General features: G+C 39.0%; 1 protein-coding gene and 1 long non-coding RNA gene across 5 annotated transcripts in view; one reads left to right on the forward strand and one right to left on the reverse strand.

Moving 5' to 3' along the window:
* Positions 1–17985, forward strand: part of LOC308189212 (uncharacterized protein) — a 170836-nt gene that overhangs the window by 112395 nt on the left and 40456 nt on the right. The window lies entirely within an intron of this gene.
* LOC308189219 overlaps positions 1–17985 on the reverse strand; it is an 86256-nt gene that overhangs the window by 42489 nt on the left and 25782 nt on the right. For 2 of the 3 annotated variants that reach the window (XR_013946150.1, XR_013946151.1), the window contains one exon: positions 4511–4854. This is a non-coding gene — a long non-coding RNA (uncharacterized lncRNA). Of the gene's footprint in view, positions 1–4510; positions 4855–17985 lie in introns of those variants that run through there. The other variant, XR_013946149.1, reaches the window with a different exon arrangement.

Here is a 17985-nt window from a genome sequence, read left to right on the forward strand (position 1 = left end):
GTTGTGTGATGTATTTCATTGTGCTTTAGTATTAAGAAATTTATTATCTTGAATTTATGGTACGTGTTCCTCATAATGGACTAGTTACACCTCGTGCAAATGGTACAAAGCTATCATCTGTGGTCTTGCAAAACTGGGATATGATGAGACAATTAAGAAAGTCTACATCTTCAGAGATGTTCACTAGCTACTTCTGACCCTTGGGTAATGGTATACCATTTGAAAGAGAAGTATTGTATACTGACTGTGATAGATTGCCCTTGACACAGTAAGTCTGTCAGGGAGAGGATTGTGTGCTTCTGTTTCTATATCTGATCCTGATATACACCAGAGTGCCAAATGCTAACGATTTGTAATGGCCTAATAATTACTAAGGGAGAGTCAGATTCTGATCATTCTACTGTCCCCTCCTGTTCCCCAGGAGACTAGAATAGGTGCTGCTCTTTCTGCTTCCATCCCCCTTTACCCGTGCCCCACTCTGCCACTTGGCATATGTTTTCCAGATAATATGGCAAAGGAAAATTAAGGAAATGGAGCAAGGGAGTGTTTTGGTCCATATAAGTTATCAAGACATACTTGGAACACACTTGCCAGAGAGACGAATGATGTTCCTATCACCAAGTGGTCTTGTATGTTGTTGACCCATTACTATGGGTGAAATAAATTGCCATTCCCATCTTGGCATACTTTTTTTGCTCAAATCCCCTAATATAAGGTTTTTAGCTGGCTATTTAGTGTTAATATATAGTAAACAGAATTTATACAGAATATTTCTTACTGCTCTTTCACTTTCTTGTCTCCTGATGGATTTTTAAAAGTCAATACATTTCACTCTTTTTTACTTTCTGATTTCCTTTCCATTCTTCTCCTTTCTGAAATGAATGTCAGGATATTTTTTTCCATGCTAGACTTTCTACCCTTTTTAAATTTCCTCTGCAGCTCTTCCAAGAAAAAGTCAAACTATTTTCTTGATGATGAATTCACTATGTCTGTTCTTCATCTTCAAAGAGCTTTGCAGTATTGAATGTACCTCTCAAAATATACACCAAACAAAAAGGCTTTTAAAAAGTGAATAGTAGACATAAAGAATGCTGACAGTCTCGATCCCAATTAAATTAATGGTATTTTGGTCATTAATTTTCTATAGGAACAGTATTCTGCACTTGAAAACAAAGTTTTGGTCCAATACCCATCAATGGAAGAAGCTGAATTATTATTATTATTATTTTTATTATTTTATTATTAGTGTATCATATATCAAGCAGCATCACATTATTATGTATTTTAACAACAAACTTGCTACAATATTAGTTCCTAAACAGTGCTATTTTACATTCTGTCTGCTGTAATGCTTCCTCTTCTACATATAAGTTTAAAAGCTTTGCAACTCTGTTATGCATGAACATTGCTGAGCTATTAAGAAAGGGTAAAATCTGGGAACACAGGCTGAAAGGAAAGCCGGAATGACCTAAATACCAGTACCTCTAATCTCCCCCAGCCTTAAATATTTAGTAATTTAAAAGTTTCCTAGTATGATGGCTCTAGTTAAAATTAATTGTGTCTTATCATGACTGGACATTAAGCTTTTCTCAGTGTTCTACAGCAAACCTTTCATATTGTGTACATTTTGTGTACAAATTTTGTGACTGCATGCTCGCAGTTTCCACTATTAGATGTGGAATAAGAATCACTTTTTCAAAAAGTTTTCACATATCAATTCTTCTCATTCATTTTAGAGAGACCTTTTATGGTGATATAGAAAGTGGGAACCCTTCACCCCACTGACAAGGAAGGCTTGGTATATTTGGGGGAGGTAAATAACCGCACAAGGCACTCAACCGCTGTGATGATCCAGATACCAGTATATGCTGTAGATACTTAAAGGCATTAGCAGAACTAGATTGCATTTTGCATTTTTTTTTCTGTTTTTAATGTTGATGTAATTGCTCTGTCACTTAGTTCACAGGAAACAAATTCTGTCTTAGCCTTTATTATATTTATAATAGTGATACTGAAAGCTCTATCAGATACTGTGTAAAATCTTTTTTTGTAGTGTTTCATATTTATTAAAACAGAGCAGTTGTTTTTCTCAGCTATCTTAGGCTTTTTGTAGAGCAATCAATTCAAGTAGTTCTGTTTAGTATTTGTTTTAACTTTTTTTTTTCTTTCAGCTTTTTCTGCCTCTGGAACATTTCATTATATAAAATTTAAAATGCACACTATGTTGTCTGTACAATACACATCAGCTTTTATTGGGTTTCTTATACCTACAATATTTTCTTTGATGCTACATAGGAAATTCTCATTTATTTTTTAAAACACTTTTAAAGATTTTCTGCCTCATGCCTTATGGGATTTTTAAATACATTTTAAATAAAAATAACAGATCTCATATTTCACTTCTTTTCACCCCAATTCTGACCAGCCTGAGGATATTTAAAAAAAAAAAAAAGTGAATAGATTGAGGCTATGATTGGGAAGTCTTCACTCTCATCCAGTGGAGTCACATAAAACTCTACCAGATCACTGATCTTTTTCTAAAGTATAGGAGAAAAGTATTTTTTTTTATTTTGTAATACAGTTTCTGACCTTACAGAGATATACATGATTCAGTACAGAGAGGTAAGAGTTGGTGACCACAGCTTTGTTTAGAGATTCTCAGAAACAAGATATATACCAAGATACCTTTTTGAACTTCAGTCTTAAAAAAGAAAATGTGTTTCCTGATATTTTTAAATGTTTGTTTCCTTTCTTTTTGAAAAACTGTGCTTCTACATTCATAAAGAGTAGGAATAGGTTGCTGACGAGATGGAAACCCAGCAGTTCTTTAAGTCTTGGTGTACCTGTGGACAAGCACCACAGCTACCATCCCTGCAGATGGGACAGGGCTCTGTCCTCTTTAGCACCTTCCTCAATAATGAAGGAAGCCACATTTCATGTAGACATTTCTCACAGCCTTGGACTACTATATACTTATCCATGTATGTTAGGGCCTATCAGAAGTGCTATTTTCAATATCTGACGAAAGGCACTTCTTTAGTACCACAGATATCTGAGGCCTGATTCAATGCTCAGCAACAATGAACCCTAAAGGTGACATAAGTGACAGTGAGACAGACTTAGGATAATACGAATATTTTTTAAGCAAAACCTATTATTTTCCTGAAATCATATGAGACCTCGGTCAGTGTTCAAAGCAAAGCATAGCAGATATTGTGAATCAGAAAAAAAAAACAGAATTAGAAATGTGTGGTGGTTTTACTCAGCTGGGCAGCCAAGCTCCACCACAACTGCTCTCTCACTCCCCCTCCTCAAAGGGAAGTGGGGAGAAAAAACAAGAAAAGGGCTCAAGGGTTGAGATAAGGACAGGGAGATTGCTCCACAATTATTGTGACAGGCAAAACAGACTCAGCATAGAGAGATTATAGGAATTTTTTTGTCTATTACCAACAAGATGGAGAAATAAGAAAAAAAGAAAACAAACTAAAAATGCCTTCCCCCCCATACACACTTTTCCACCTCCTCCCCACAAGTGGTGCAGGGGAACAGGAGAATGGGGGCTGTGGTCAGTCCCTAACACTTTGCCTCTGCCACTCCTCCTCAGTCATTCTGCCCCTGCTCCACGTGGGGTCCCTCCCACAGGATGCCGTCCTTCCTGAACTGATCCTGCGCGGGCTTCGCAGAGGCTGCAGATCTTCAAGAACTGCTCCCACACGGCTCCGTACCACAGGGTCCATCCCCCAGGAGCAAACTGCTCCAGCACAGGTCCCCCACAGGTGGCAGCTCCCCCCAGACCCCTGCTCCTGCGTGGGCTCCTCTCCACGGGCTGCAGCTCCGGCCCGGGGCCTGCTCCTGCGGGGGCTCTCCATGGGCCGCAGCCTCCTCCAGGCCACATCCACCTGCTCCACCGGGGGCTCCTCCACGGGCTGCAGCGTGGAGATCTGCTCCGTGTGGGACCCATGGGCTGCAGGGGGACAGCCTGCTCCACCAGGGGCCTCTCCACAGGCCGCAGGGGAACTGCTGCTGCGTGCCTGGAGCACCTCCTGCCCTCCTTCTGCACTGACCTTGGGGTCTGCAGGGATGGTTCTCACTCCTCATTCTCCCTGCTGCTGTTGCGCAGCAATTTGTTTCCCTTTCTTAAATCTGCTCTCACAGAGGCACAAGCAGCATCACTTATTGTCTCGGCTGTGGGCAGCAGTGGGTCCCTTTGGAACCAGCTGAAACTGGCCCTTATCTAACACGGGTCAGCTTCCGGATTCTTCTCACAGAAGCTACCCCTACAGACCCCCACTACCAAAACCTTGCCATGTAAACCCAATACAAAATGGAATTATAGAATGTTTTTCACTATGCTCATCATAGAGAAAATGATGATTTATGTAAAACACAAAGTTTAATTTAATTACCTGTCATGATGCTGACCACAGTATTTAGACTTCCATCTTGTAAGCAAATTCAGAAAGTGTGATGTACATTATAACCCCATGGAAATTAAACTTATTCAGAAAAGTCATCACAGAACAGAACATTTATATAGTCTGCATGTGACCCTAATAAAAGAAAACTACATATTACAGGCAGAACAAAATTTAAATTAGATGTCAAAGATTGTAGTTTTAAGTGGAGGGGTTGGGAGAGTGCTATCATGATAATTTGCAGGTTTGAATTAAAGACAAATGAAACCAGCACCTTAGGATCTTTACCAAAACTCCTAAATTACACTCACCAGTAACAAACCAGGACTTAGTGTTTGATGCCAACACTTTGGAGTAGCACTGGGTCTGCAGCTATAGTAATGGAGCACAAATGAAAGTTCAAAATAAGGAGGTCCATAGGAGGTAAGGCGTGTAGCATCTGTTGAGAGGCACAATGGCAATAAGGTTTTTTTAATCATTTGTGTTCCATATAACACCAAATATTGAAGAGATTAAATGGAAGAATCCTCTTTATATATATTTAGCACCTGATCACTAGCAACATGCCGGGAGTTGGACTCAGTGATCCTTGTGGGTCCCTTCCAACTCGGGATATTCTATGATTCTATGACATTATTGTGGCTGTTAAGACTTTTTTTTTTTTCTTTATAAACATAAAAGAGCTCTACTATATTAAATACACGGTATCTCATCTAGAAAAGCATGTAACTTTACGTTTACCTTTCAAAATGCACAGTTTTATTGTACAGAATCAGGGCATCAATGCATATTTATTAACAACTCCCTGAAATCATGCAGAACTGGCACCTTGATTTGGTAAAAATTTATACAAGTCTAGGCTCCAGAGCTCCCTGGCATGAGTGTATGGTTTAAGGTTAAGTTTGCATCACTCCCAAGGTTCAAATGAAAAACCATTCTGCTGCTACTGGCAAGTGCAAGTTATCAATCCTTCTACTTCATGTGAGGGTATGGGAGTATGCATGTGTGTGTAAAGCTCGTATAATCATCATGTTCTCAGCTGCCCTGGTGCAAGTATAGCTGGAGTACTGTGTCTCTTATTGGTGGTTTTTCCTTCAAAGCATGGGCCATTTAGGCAAGAGACAAAATAATAATCAGAAATACTAGAAAACTGTGTGAGGAAACAGAAGAAATGTGATTGTTCATTTTGGAGAAAGTGACAGAAAGGCATTATATCTAATTTCAAAATGTAGCTGCAGAACAAATGAAAGTCAAAAAAAATGGTTTCTGTATGCTGGAGTTTTGGACATCTAGTAGTCTTAATTTGACAAAAACAAAATATAGATTATATACTAAGAAATAGTAAATACAAATTTATTCAATTTAAATAAATTTAAATAATTTAAATACTTAAATACACACACACAATAAAACCTACAATAGATTGATTGAGAAGGTTGTAAAACCTTCTGCCATTGAAGGTTTTAAAGGGCAAGCTGGATAGATGTCCCTCAAGAATGTGCTATGTACAATTTTTTAGGAAGAGAACATATATAATTCTGCCCCCCCAGCCCCAAATGACATACAGGAATGAGGCAGATCTCAAGCTGAAAAGCTGCATAAATTTGTGTCAGCCTGCATTCCAGCAGACTCAGCTTTGACTGCCTGGGCTATTAGCTAAGTGATTGTCCTGGTTCCAGTTAGGACAGAGTTAAGTAGCTCATAGTAGCTGGTAGGGTGCTATGTTTTGGATTAGGATGAGAAGAGCGCTGATAACATGCTGATGTTTTAATTGTTGCAGAGCAGTGTTTACACCAGGCCAAGGACTTTTCGGCTTCTTGCTCTGTCCTGCCAGCGAGCAGGCTGGGGGTGCAGCAGGAGCTGGGAGGGGACAGACCCAGGACAGCTGACCCAAACTGGCCAAAGGGGTATTCCATACCATCTGACGTCATGCTAAACAATATATAGGGGTGGCTGGCCGGGGTGGGGGGGCCGGCTGCTCGGGAATAGGCTGGGCATCGGTCAGCGGGTGGTGAGCAATTGCATTGTGCATCACTTGTTTTCTTACACATTATTATTGTTAATACTATTACCATTATCACTATTATTATTATTATTGTTATTATTATTTTCCTGTCTTAATAAACTGTCTTTATCTCAACTCACAGGCTTCACTTTCCCGTTTCTCTCCCCCCATCCCAGAGAGGGAGGGGGGAGGGTGAGCGAACGGCTGTGTGGTGTTTAGCTGCCAGCCGGGTTAAACCACAACAGTGATGCTGTGGTAACACTTGGAGAAGGAAAGAGAATGCAGAGACCGTGGTAAATCTAAGGGACAGGCAGAAACTGGCAGTGTGGCACAGTGGTTGAGGTAGGCTTAGCCTAAGAAGAGAAAGTAGTGGCAGTGAGTTATGGTTACAAAATGTGAGGAGCTATTGGACGAGGTTGTCTCTTGAGGTCACATCTAAGTCTACGATGCCTGAACACTTTCCAGTAAAAAGAGGAAAACTTTGAGAAATTCAACTGGGACTGTACTAGTAGAACATTAATATCATGCTTCCTTTGATTTAAAACTGTCAAAGATGAAGCTTTATAAATACTGCTATTTCTGATGTGTATTTTAAATAAATATATTAAAAGTACAAAAAACAGGCTGTTAAGCCTGAAAAATTGCACATGGAGTTTATTCAGATTTCTAGTTTCCTATTTTATTTTACTTTATTTTATTTTTGTCACATCTTCTCAGAAATGTAAATTCTAACAAAAAGTATCCTAGGCAAATTCTACCAAGAAGTAGGACTTCTGGAAAAAATGTGAGTTGACTTCTTTTTTTAAATCTGAGCTGTTGATCCCTATAGATATATCCACAAGTACTAATAACAAGGGCAAGACACATTAAGTACGTTGTTGGAGCAGTTTGCCAAAGTAATTTTGCTTTAGTCTGGCCCAAAGCCAAACAGAAATTTATTAAATAGATTAAATGGTAAAGCTAATGATAGTATCTCAGACCTCAGTCCTACATGAGAAATAAAGGTTCCACAGAAAATTGGAAAGTTCATCTGTACATGGTGACTAACTAAATACGCAATATGCCTGTAGGCAACCTTTAATATAGTTATAATTAAGATGTGTGGCAGAAAATGTATGTTCACTCTTTCAGCAATAATTGGATTAATATTCAGTTGACATTTTTCCATAAGTGGTATTGGTCAGTGTCAAGGAGTAAGCAGCAGATGGGCCTCATTAAAAATAATAACAGATGATCTGCCAAAAGGTTGTGAGATTAGATAAGCTCCTCAAATTTTGATTTTTCCCCCCATATTTTTAGGGCTGTTTCTTCCTTTCTCCTTTCTTGCCATTTATTTTCTTGTCTTTCTTTCTCTTTTCTTGCCTCTTTTGTCAAGCATATCAGATACTTCTTTTTCTTCTGTTTCTGTTCTGCTTTCCATCCTTGTCAGGTGAAGGTATTTGATAAAACTTATTGTTTGCTTTGCAGCTACTTCCTTGGACATTAAAAGTTGCCACCAGCAGTGTTGTTGTGGTCCTCTTTGGGGAATGATGCATCTTGTCAGTTATGCACAGGAGCATCCCTGAGAGCAACTCTTCTTCCCCTCCAGATTTGCTTGGACTTATCTTTGCAAGGCCATAATTCCCAACAGGGCTTGAGTCCCTGTTGGCCACATAGCATCTTCCCCGGTGTCTTTTGCCCTTTCCCAGCACTGGGTGCTACTCTTCTGGCAGTGCTGAAAATCCTGTCAGGTTTCATTTTTCTGCAATCCAGAAAATTAAGCACGGTGCTCTCTGCAGTTTCAGGTCCTAGATCTCATCTGGCCAACTATTATTTTTCATCTTTTAGGATTTCTTCTGCTCCCTTTTGCTTTCTCCTTGCATCTTTCTGATTCTTTCTCTATCGTATCAGACTTTTTCTGGCATCTTATTTCCTTTTCTAGTGTCCAGTTAATATTCTGATTTTCCCAGTGATTCTGGGACTGTAAGGACCTTCAAACTGTGTGTCTGATTTTAAAAATGACAGGGAGAAATTGGAAGTGATGAAAGAAAAATATGACAGATTGAAGAGATCTTAGTACCAGGATATTGGGAAATACAGAGAGCCAGGGAAAACTATTGAGACAGTATACTAAAAATATGACTGAGTGATGACAATGTTTCTCAGAAATTCCTCTTGGAACCAAGTCAGCTACTAGTGAAATTGATTTTGCTCCAGTGGAAACTGTGATAGACCACTGTCAACCCTATCATGGAAAAAGATTTGGTGGAAAACCACATCTATTGGAATTCTCTCAGGAGTTCTCGTAATAGATTTAGTCCCATCTCTGTTAGCAATTAAACCATTTTCAGATTGAGCTGAATAGGATAAGCAGATCCCATAGCTGATGCAACACAGAGAATTTTTCAGGTATTGCCATACTGCTGTGGGAAGTCAAAACCTCAAAATAATTATCAACCAAGTTCTAGATATTTCCATCTATGTTAAGACCTACCCTATTGTAATTTATTACTGACTTTAGTGTACCTTCTCCTGTAGCCAAATATAAAAAAGTAAAATATTCTCTCTGAATGATTCCAACAGCAGTCTGTTAAAGAAAGATTTACACTTAGTTCAGTGTTTAGATTTCAGTTATATTTTAAAAAAGCATTCACATTCCTATTAAAATGTATTCTAATTTAGGCTACTGAAAACCATAATTTAAAGCCTCCCTAAAATTACATGAAATATTTAACCCCACACTACAAATAATGTGTTATGTTCTGCTATATCCTTGTACTATTTTGTTCTGGCTGGTGGCATTGTTTGTTCTGTTTTGTTTTGTTTTATTTTATTTTATTTTATTTTAGTAGTCCTTTGCATTTATTTAACAGTGATAGCAAAGTAATTTGTCTAAACCAATGTCACTATTATTATCGTAGCTGTTGCCAATGCTTGCATTTGGAAAAGCTTTATCTTGTGTCTCATTTATATATGCATAATCATATATCAAGTGTCAGTGATATATGGATATATACCTGTGTTGTCTGCTGACAAATGTCCTGCACTTCAGATATTTCTTCTCTATTATAAAGGGTCTGATTTCAAAAACTATAAAAAGCCCATAAACATTCTCATAGAAGTATCTCTGAGAGGCTGCTTTATTTTTATGTTATGCCTTATATGAGGTAGAAACTTAGGTTTCCTTTTCTCTGTTCTGTTTGCATTGTGATCTGTCATTGATAATATGCAGTGAATTAGGACGCCTGCTATATAACACCAGCCACCAAGCACTATGTAAATAAAAGAAGTAAAATGCAAGTTTGCAGTTTGGGGAGCAGTTTCTCTGAAACAGAGACTTGCTGTTGATTCACAAAGGCAGTGAATTCTGAAAGTAAATTTTGTGCCGAAGTATATGGAGAAAATATGGGAAATCAGGAGATGTTACAAATGCAGACAATTGTAGCATGGATAGTACATAAATACAATACGAAGATCACTATTTAAATGATGGGAGAGACTTTGATGCATACAAAAAAGAAAAAAGAGTAAAACCTTCAGATACTGTGAAATGTCTTGTCTTTACTGATGCTGTTTGAAAGAGTGTCCGTTGTAAAATGTTGAGAAACTATCACAGATAGGTTTTAGCTTCATTCTTAGACTTCATTTTGCCATTGCATATGTGCAATGTGGACCAGTTCTGGAATTATAAGCATTCAGGGAGTGCATCTCATACGCGATGTGTAACAAGAGTGCACCACAGGTGAATGGGGCTTTAAGGGGGAAACAGTCACCATGACAACTATAAATTTCATGGCAGTTTTTTTTTCTTTTTTTTTTTTTTTCCAGGATGTAATTTGAGTTTTTATCCAGACGTATTGCCATGCCTACTAAGGGAACAGTATTGAATAATTGTATGTGAGGCATTCAGAAGCTTCTCCCTTCGGCTGATGACTGGACAAGATAGTTTCCCAATGTTTTGCCACAGACTAGAACATGCAACAATTGCTCTGTCAGTGAAAAAAATATTCTTGGTTACCTGGTAATTAATTTGGCTCACATAATATCATAGTATTAATTTAGATAGAGCTCAATGAAAATCAAGATGAAGAGAGGTTGAGCAAGATATAAGTCCTTAGATTCTTGGTCTGGGAGAAAGAGACTTGTCACTTAGTGGGTGTACTAATGCCTTTGTGTAATAAATTGTGTAACTATAGATCTCATGGACAAGTGTTAACAGATAGGTGAGGAATTTCTTAGGATATATGTATGTGAACTTAATTTGACAGGGAATTAAATAAATGAAGATGTTAACCAGCAAATTTTTTTTTTTTGAAGCAATGTCAGTGTTTTTGATTCCCTAAATTTAGCATTTCTCTTGCAGAAATACAGAGGAATTGGCAAAGTTAATTGGTTCAGAGATTGAACAGAAAGCTTCCATTAGAAATGTGAGTCTTTGGATCAGATGCTTGGATGGCCAGACTGCGAAGTCATAAATTTCAGTTACTCTTGTACCTGTGGAGTTTGTAGAAGACCTAATCCCAATTTCTTTATGCACCAGAACACCTAATGACTTCCATACAAGTGGGTGTGCAAAGACTGCACAATCAGACACAAAATGATTATACACTGTTGAAACTTGCTACTGTTTTCTGTGCTATGAATTGACTGTTGATTTAACTTAACCTGGAAACATCATTCTGTGTCTGAATTGATTAGCTCTGCATTTTTCTGGACCTCTACATCGAAATGTGTTCTCTCTCTTTCTGTCAGTTCAAATAATACAAGGTTTGTCAGGGTTTCTTTGGGATGCCATTTCTAGAGGACTAAGATAATAAGTGGTGCTAGGAAAAGGAGGTGAAGAATGTTTAAGTAACCATAAAATTGTGTCCTGAATTCTGGTCTTCTAACCATTTTTTATGTGAATATTTTAAGTTTTCCCTGAGCCAGCAAAATATTTTAAGAGGAAGCCTTTCCTGCATTTTTATTTTTAACTTCTTGTTTACATGATGGCTTTCATACCTGCGCTATAACCCTTCCTCCTTGGATCACGTTTTTGTGGCACTGTTTGTCATGCACAGAAAAATTCTGCACAGTTTATAAGAATAAAGCAGATACTTTCAGATAAAGCACATAACAGACAGATGGAATTAGTGCACTGCTATGCTAAGTATTACTACGCTGTGTTAGGGGCATGGTGTGTGTCTGCTGGCCAGATCATCAGTCAGGCGAGGAAGAGTTGATGTCTACTGCTTGCAGAATTAGCTTTGTTGAGCTGCCATCTGCAGTTCTCTGTTTTATTCTTTAGGATTTTATGGATTTTCATTTCACTGTTTTATATCTTGAGCCATTGGGCTTGTCATGAGGCCTGGAGTGGCAGGGCCCATGCAGGGTGGCAGAACAGGGCATCAGGCACCTCCCTGGTTGGGGTCAAGATCAGCAGGACCCACAGGCCTTCCTGTGTCCCAGCAGCAGATGTAGTTATGTCCAGAGCCAAGCACTACAGCCTCTGCTGAAAGCAGTTCCCCTCAGCAGAGGGGTTGGCCATGGTAGGGGCCTCTTGACCCAGTGCTGGAGCCTCCCCATTGTCCCTGAAGGCAGTGACAGCCCTTGGTGGTGCTGCTCTGGCCCAGACTGGAGGAAATGTCCTAGTACAAGCTGGGTCCTGCACCTGGGAAGGGGCAACCCTGGCTATATGTATAGACTGGGGGACGAGATGCAGGAGGGCAGCCTTGCAAAGAGGGATCTGGGAGTTTTGGTTGATAGCAAGCTGAATGTGAGCCAGCAGTGTGCCCTGGCAGCCAGGAGGGCCAACCGTATCCTGGGGTGCATCAAGCGCAGCATTGCCAGCTGGTCGAGGGAAGTGATTGTCCTGCTCTACTCTGCGCTGGTGTGGCCTCACCGTGAATGCTGTATGCAGTTCTGGGCACCACAGTACAAAAAGCATGTTAAACTATTGGAGAGTGTCCAGAAAAGGGCTACTAAGATGGTGAAGGGCCTAGAGGAGAAGGCATATGAGGAGCGTCTGAGGTCACTAGGCCTGTTCAGCCTGGAGAAGAGAAGGCTGAGGGGAGACCTCATCATGGTCTACAGCTTCCTCATGAAGGGGGAGTGGAGGGGCAGGTGCCGATCTGTTCTCTCTAGTGACCAGTGATAGGACCCAAGGAAACGGCTTGAAGCTGTGACAGCGGAGGTTCAGGCTGGACATCAGGAAGAGGTTCTTCACTGAGAGGGTAGTCGTGTACTGGAACAGGCTCCCCAGGGACATAGTCATGACACCAAGCCTGTTGCAGTTTAAGAAGCTTTTGGACTGTGCTCTTAGTCATATGGTCTGAATTTTTGGGTAGACCTGTGTGGTGCCAGGAGTTGGACTCGATGATCCTTATGGGTCCCTTTCAACTCGGGATATTCTATGATTGTATGATACATCATAAACCCCTTCCAGCCTCCTTTCCCTTGGAAGCTGGGACTTGGCAAGAGAAGATTGCTGCATGGAGGATCTTGTCCTTACCCAGAGGGAGGGCATGTGTGGAGCTGGATATTTGTGGCCATGCTTGACACCCGCACGGTAGCTGTCACGCTCTGCCAGCCCCTGTCCAAACACACGCATTGAGCCAATGTGGAAGCTCGCAGGTAACCACATCATACATCTGGGGAGACGTTTTTTTTTCTCTTTTGTACCTATCTAACAGTGTAAAAGTGGCTTTCCATGTTAATGTACAGCAATTGCTGTTTTCAATCTCTTTGAATCTCTCACTTCCACATTTGTAAGCCAACATTTTTAGAATTTGTTACTTATCTTTTACCATTTTTTCCCTTTCTTTCCCTTTCTTATTTTAGGCAAAACTAAGTAGCATTCTCTGTTGCTGAGGCTGCCAGACATTCTCCTTGATACATGCTTTTTTCCAGTTACTTATAACTCAGGCAGACTCTAGCTGTTTGTGATGATTTTTTCCATGGCAATTTCTGCCTCCAGCTGAATCTTTGCATCATAATGTTTCAAACAATTCTGAGAATGATGCTAGGGGAAAAAATAGGTTGTTTTGTTCACATGATTCATAAGGTTTTCTTTGAAACACTAAAATAACTTTTATTTGGGGGAGCTGGAGAAGTCGAGAAAGAAGCCTGTTTGACCCTGTTGGACCAAGGGTTGAGGACAGAGACTCAGATTTTGGAATGTGGAGTCCTGGGAAGGTGCATTGGGCTGGCAGGAAAATGGCTAAGGAGTGTGTGAGTGAAACTGGACCATGGAAAGGGTGAGAAGGGAGAAAATGGGAGAGATCAGGGTCAGGCCTGGAATAAATAGGTTTGGGATTCCCTGAGTGAGTACTCTAGGACAGGCAGCTGGGAGAACCAGTGTGTTTAGGCAAGGATCCTGAGACAGGAACAGTGTGAGGAGTCCAGGGAGACTCATTAGCTGTAGAAATGGGGCTGGGACCACAGCAGCTGGGATTCAGCAATGTCTCATGAGGTTTCTCTGTGTGATCACACAATACTTTTTCATATCACCTAGTGTTATTCATTGTGCAGAAGGGATATCTCTTTGAAAGTCATCAGTTCTGTTTAGTAAAAGAGAGACTTATTTGTAGGATGCTAATCTCCCCAATTTATTTATGTATTTATTTTGCATAAGGTGGAAATAGGCATGAAAATGACAAATTGTATAGAATCTTACAATCCAAATTTTCTGCTGTACAAACAAGTTGATGTAACAAACAATGAAAACAAACCATTCCTCCTAATGTCATCCAGAGCCTGAGGTAACATTACAACTGGTGTTCAAATTGAAGGTGGGGCTAGAAATCAATCTATTGCAATTGTAAGACTGCAATTAGACTTAATTACGAATGACAACAACACCTCAAAGAAGATTTTTTTTCCCCAGGATTCTCCCAGGCCTCCTTTGTCTTCTCAGGGTTATTTTTTTCTTTGCCTTTTTTATTTTATTATTTTATTTTATTTTATTTTATTTTATTTTATTTTATTTTATTTTATTTTATTTTATTTTATTTTATTTTATTTATTATTTTTTATTTTATTTTATTTTATTTATTTTATTTTATTTTATTTTATTTTATTTTATTTTATTTTATTTTATTTTATTTTATTTTATTTTTTATTTTTTCCCCTACTGTTTAAATACAGAGGCTTATGTAACCAGCTAAGATTTCATCTTTTGTAACAGTACAGTGACCCATGACCAGAAGGGCAGCTAACAGCACTGACTTAAAGAACCTGACTCTGGCATCTGCCAGGTCTTGAGGAGGCTGATAAGGCTGTGTGATGTGTTTGGCTTTCTCTAGCAGTGTGCTTGCAAGTAGGAGTCTGCAGCTCCCACTGAAAACATTTTTTCCCTTTTTCCTTTCCTTCTAGGAATAACAGAATTTAGTTATTTAGTTGTCATTCCCCCCCCTGCCCAAAACAAAAAGAAAAAGAAAAAGAATAATCTTTCTGTACATAGATCAAAAGAGACTTTTCTTAATAAAAACTCTTTACAGTCTATTTTTTTTTATATTTTTATATATTTTTGTTCCCTTTATAAGGGAATAAGAGATGCTATTGAAAAGGAAACCCTTAAAAATATTTTAGATGTCAAATAAATTCAATACCAGGTTTATACAATGATGTTTACATTGCTAAACAAGTAGGCTAAAAGGCTAAAGCCTCTGTATTAATTACTTGAGCATTACTCTATCGAGTAATGCTATATAGTCATGCAATCATTTTACATTGTTCATTTTTAGGCCCATTTAGTCCTTCAAAATTAGAAAACACACTGCAGGAAGAGAAGGAATGGCAGTTGTTTTTTTAGTTTCTTGATTTGTCAATTGATACTTGCAATTAATCATGTGAATAAAACCAAACTTTTAATTTACTGAATTGCCTTTGTTTTCTGGAAATTTGACTCAGTATCCCAAGGGCTGATCTGCACAAGTGTCTCCAGGGCAATTGAAAATCAAGTGAACTTCAGTTTGAATATTTAAACATCTTATATAATATTAAATTGCTTTGAAAATTATGTCCTAATTCACAGTTTGGATTCTGTTCTTCTGTGTTACATTTTCTCATTGGTAGGAATGAAATTAATATTATTTCCTCTATCTCAGATTCAGAATCTCAGATCCAACATTTCCTCTAATCTCATATTTCTCTCCATAATGACTGATAATAATGATAATGTTTTTTTTTTTTCTGACCAAACAGTAATTATTTTTGCTGAACATAAGATGGATCAGTGGGCTCAGTCTTTTTCTCAGAGGGTGTGTTCATATTTCAATAACAATCACCAGCATCGCTTTTCTTGACCATCCCAAAAGCCAGTTCACACACTAAATTGTCCTAGAGCAGGTCTTTTTTATTTTCTGGATTTGCAGATCCCTAAGCATTTTCTAGTGGAAACATAGATTTGTGGACAGAATCCAAGCCTTTTCAAACGGAACTTTTTCTTCTTTGCTTACCCTTCATGGACTCATTAAAAATTGTTCAGTCTGCTAGAAGTCTCTGGGCCACAGGTTAAAAACGACTTCATTGACACTAAACTTTCTGTCTCAGCTCTCTGCAGACATGAAGTTTTCACTGCTGTAATCTGCATTGTGCAGGTTCTGGAGATAAAAAGGAGATTTCTGTGTACTGCCCTTCCTTCTGGACATTAAATCTGCTTAAATATCCCCATCTTTCAACAGCATTTTCAGTAAGATGGATGACTTTTATGTTCATTTAGTGCATCTGGTTGTCCCATTAGAAAGAGAAGCAAGTAAAATGAGTGGTGGGAATTCTACACGGGATACAAAATCAACGCTCATAAATATAGCTTGATTTATATAGTGGAGCAGCATTCATTCAAATATGGTCCCTGATGACCATCCTGCTGACTACACATATCAAAAGATGGACTGCTAGGAAGAGATACTAATAATGCATTAGCTGAAATGGCAGTCCCATCTGGCCACCAACTGCAAACCTACCTGGAAGCCACAAATGTGCTTTAAATAATGCTAGACGGGAAATAAAGAGAAATGAAAAAGATATCAGTGCTACTAATTTAAGAAAGGATTAAAAGGCTAGTTTAACAGCTCTATTTTGAAGTTTCATTTTAAATTATTAATTGTGCTGGACATGCAGAAAAAATGACAAAGCATGGGGGATACGGTTTAATTAGCCTAAAACTTTATTAACTTAATTCATCTGGGAGCTATCTGGCAGTAACTTGTGCCGTATAGGTTATCATGTCCTTTTCATTCTTTACAACCCATATAAAGGAGGTTTTCTTCAGCCTCATCCCCATTATCATCCACTGGTACTGGCTCATTGCAATTGCAGGCAAGTTTAGTTGCCTCTTAGTCCACACATTTTAGTTTTGTTAATATCCCTCACCACGTTGTCTACTGCAACCTTCACAATTCAGTTCAGCCTCTTTCATCTGCCCTGGGAAAAGGAATTGAATGTACTCTGAAATGTGATGGTCTCCTCAGTGTTATGCTAACCCCTCACAAGGTCTCTGTCTCACAAGGAGCACAGTAAGCAGCACATTGGACTGTTGCTAGGTGCCAGATTGTAGCAATGACATAAAAAGTACCCCTGCCTCAGCTGGAATCATTCACCAGAATTTCTTACTTGTATCTATTACCTTGGTCACACTTCCACACACTCCCTTACAGTAATTCCCAGGCCTGAACAGGGTGCAGACGATATTGGTCATTCACTGCTCAGTTCTCATTCCTAATGGTGTGGAGAGTAAACTGGTTCACATATGCCATGTATGCTCTTGTTTCTGTGTTGTAAACAGTGCACCTTTGCCTCAGCCCTAACCCAAAATGCACAAGCAGGAGTATAGGACTGCCCAGAATCACAATTAACCATAAGGAATGCCGATTTCCAGCCTCTTCCAGCTAAATGTAATTCCTGAATGCCCCAGCTGGCATAAAGACTGTAGCACCAACTTCTTGTAATATTCTGGTTACCTCCCCTGCTTTGTATTTGATATCTCAAGGTCAAAAGACCATCCTGTTCCTGTGCTTTAAGTCTCTAAACTTCCACATGCCCAATCCTTGCCAAGATAGTTACCTTTTCACTGCTGTAAACAGTCCACAAAGGCCACCTGGACTGTGGCCCAGTGCAGAGAAAAACACATTGTTATTTCTGGCATATCTAAATTAACCAGGGACAACAGATGTTCTGTAAAGAATACTAGGAAAAGTCTTTTGGCTCTACTAATTAACTGGCGATTTAAAGTGGCTCTGTTTTCCATTTCCATTTTAACTCTGTTCATACTGATTTTTGATTGAGCCTTTGCTTCACTTGAGATTTTCTTCCTGAGCAAGTAATCTGGATGATCTGCTTAGCCTAACAGCCTTTTACAGGCTTTCCCCTGAAGTTCTGACACAGAATTATGAAGACTTTCTATAGGATACAAGAAAGCTCCTCTGAATAGTCAGTACTGACCTGAAGAAGCATTGAGAAAATTCATAATCACTGGAGAGATAGAAATCACGCAAAGTTTAGGCAAACTAAAAGCAATGGACAGTACAGATATCATTTGAATTTCATCCTTCTTAGGTAATAGGCCTCTCATTTCCCTCTAACTCATTGAACTGAGGCTCACATACA

This window comes from Anser brachyrhynchus (genome assembly GCF_964034855.1).
Source record: "Anser brachyrhynchus genome assembly, chromosome: 2".
NCBI classification, from domain to species: domain Eukaryota; kingdom Metazoa; phylum Chordata; class Aves; order Anseriformes; family Anatidae; genus Anser; species Anser brachyrhynchus.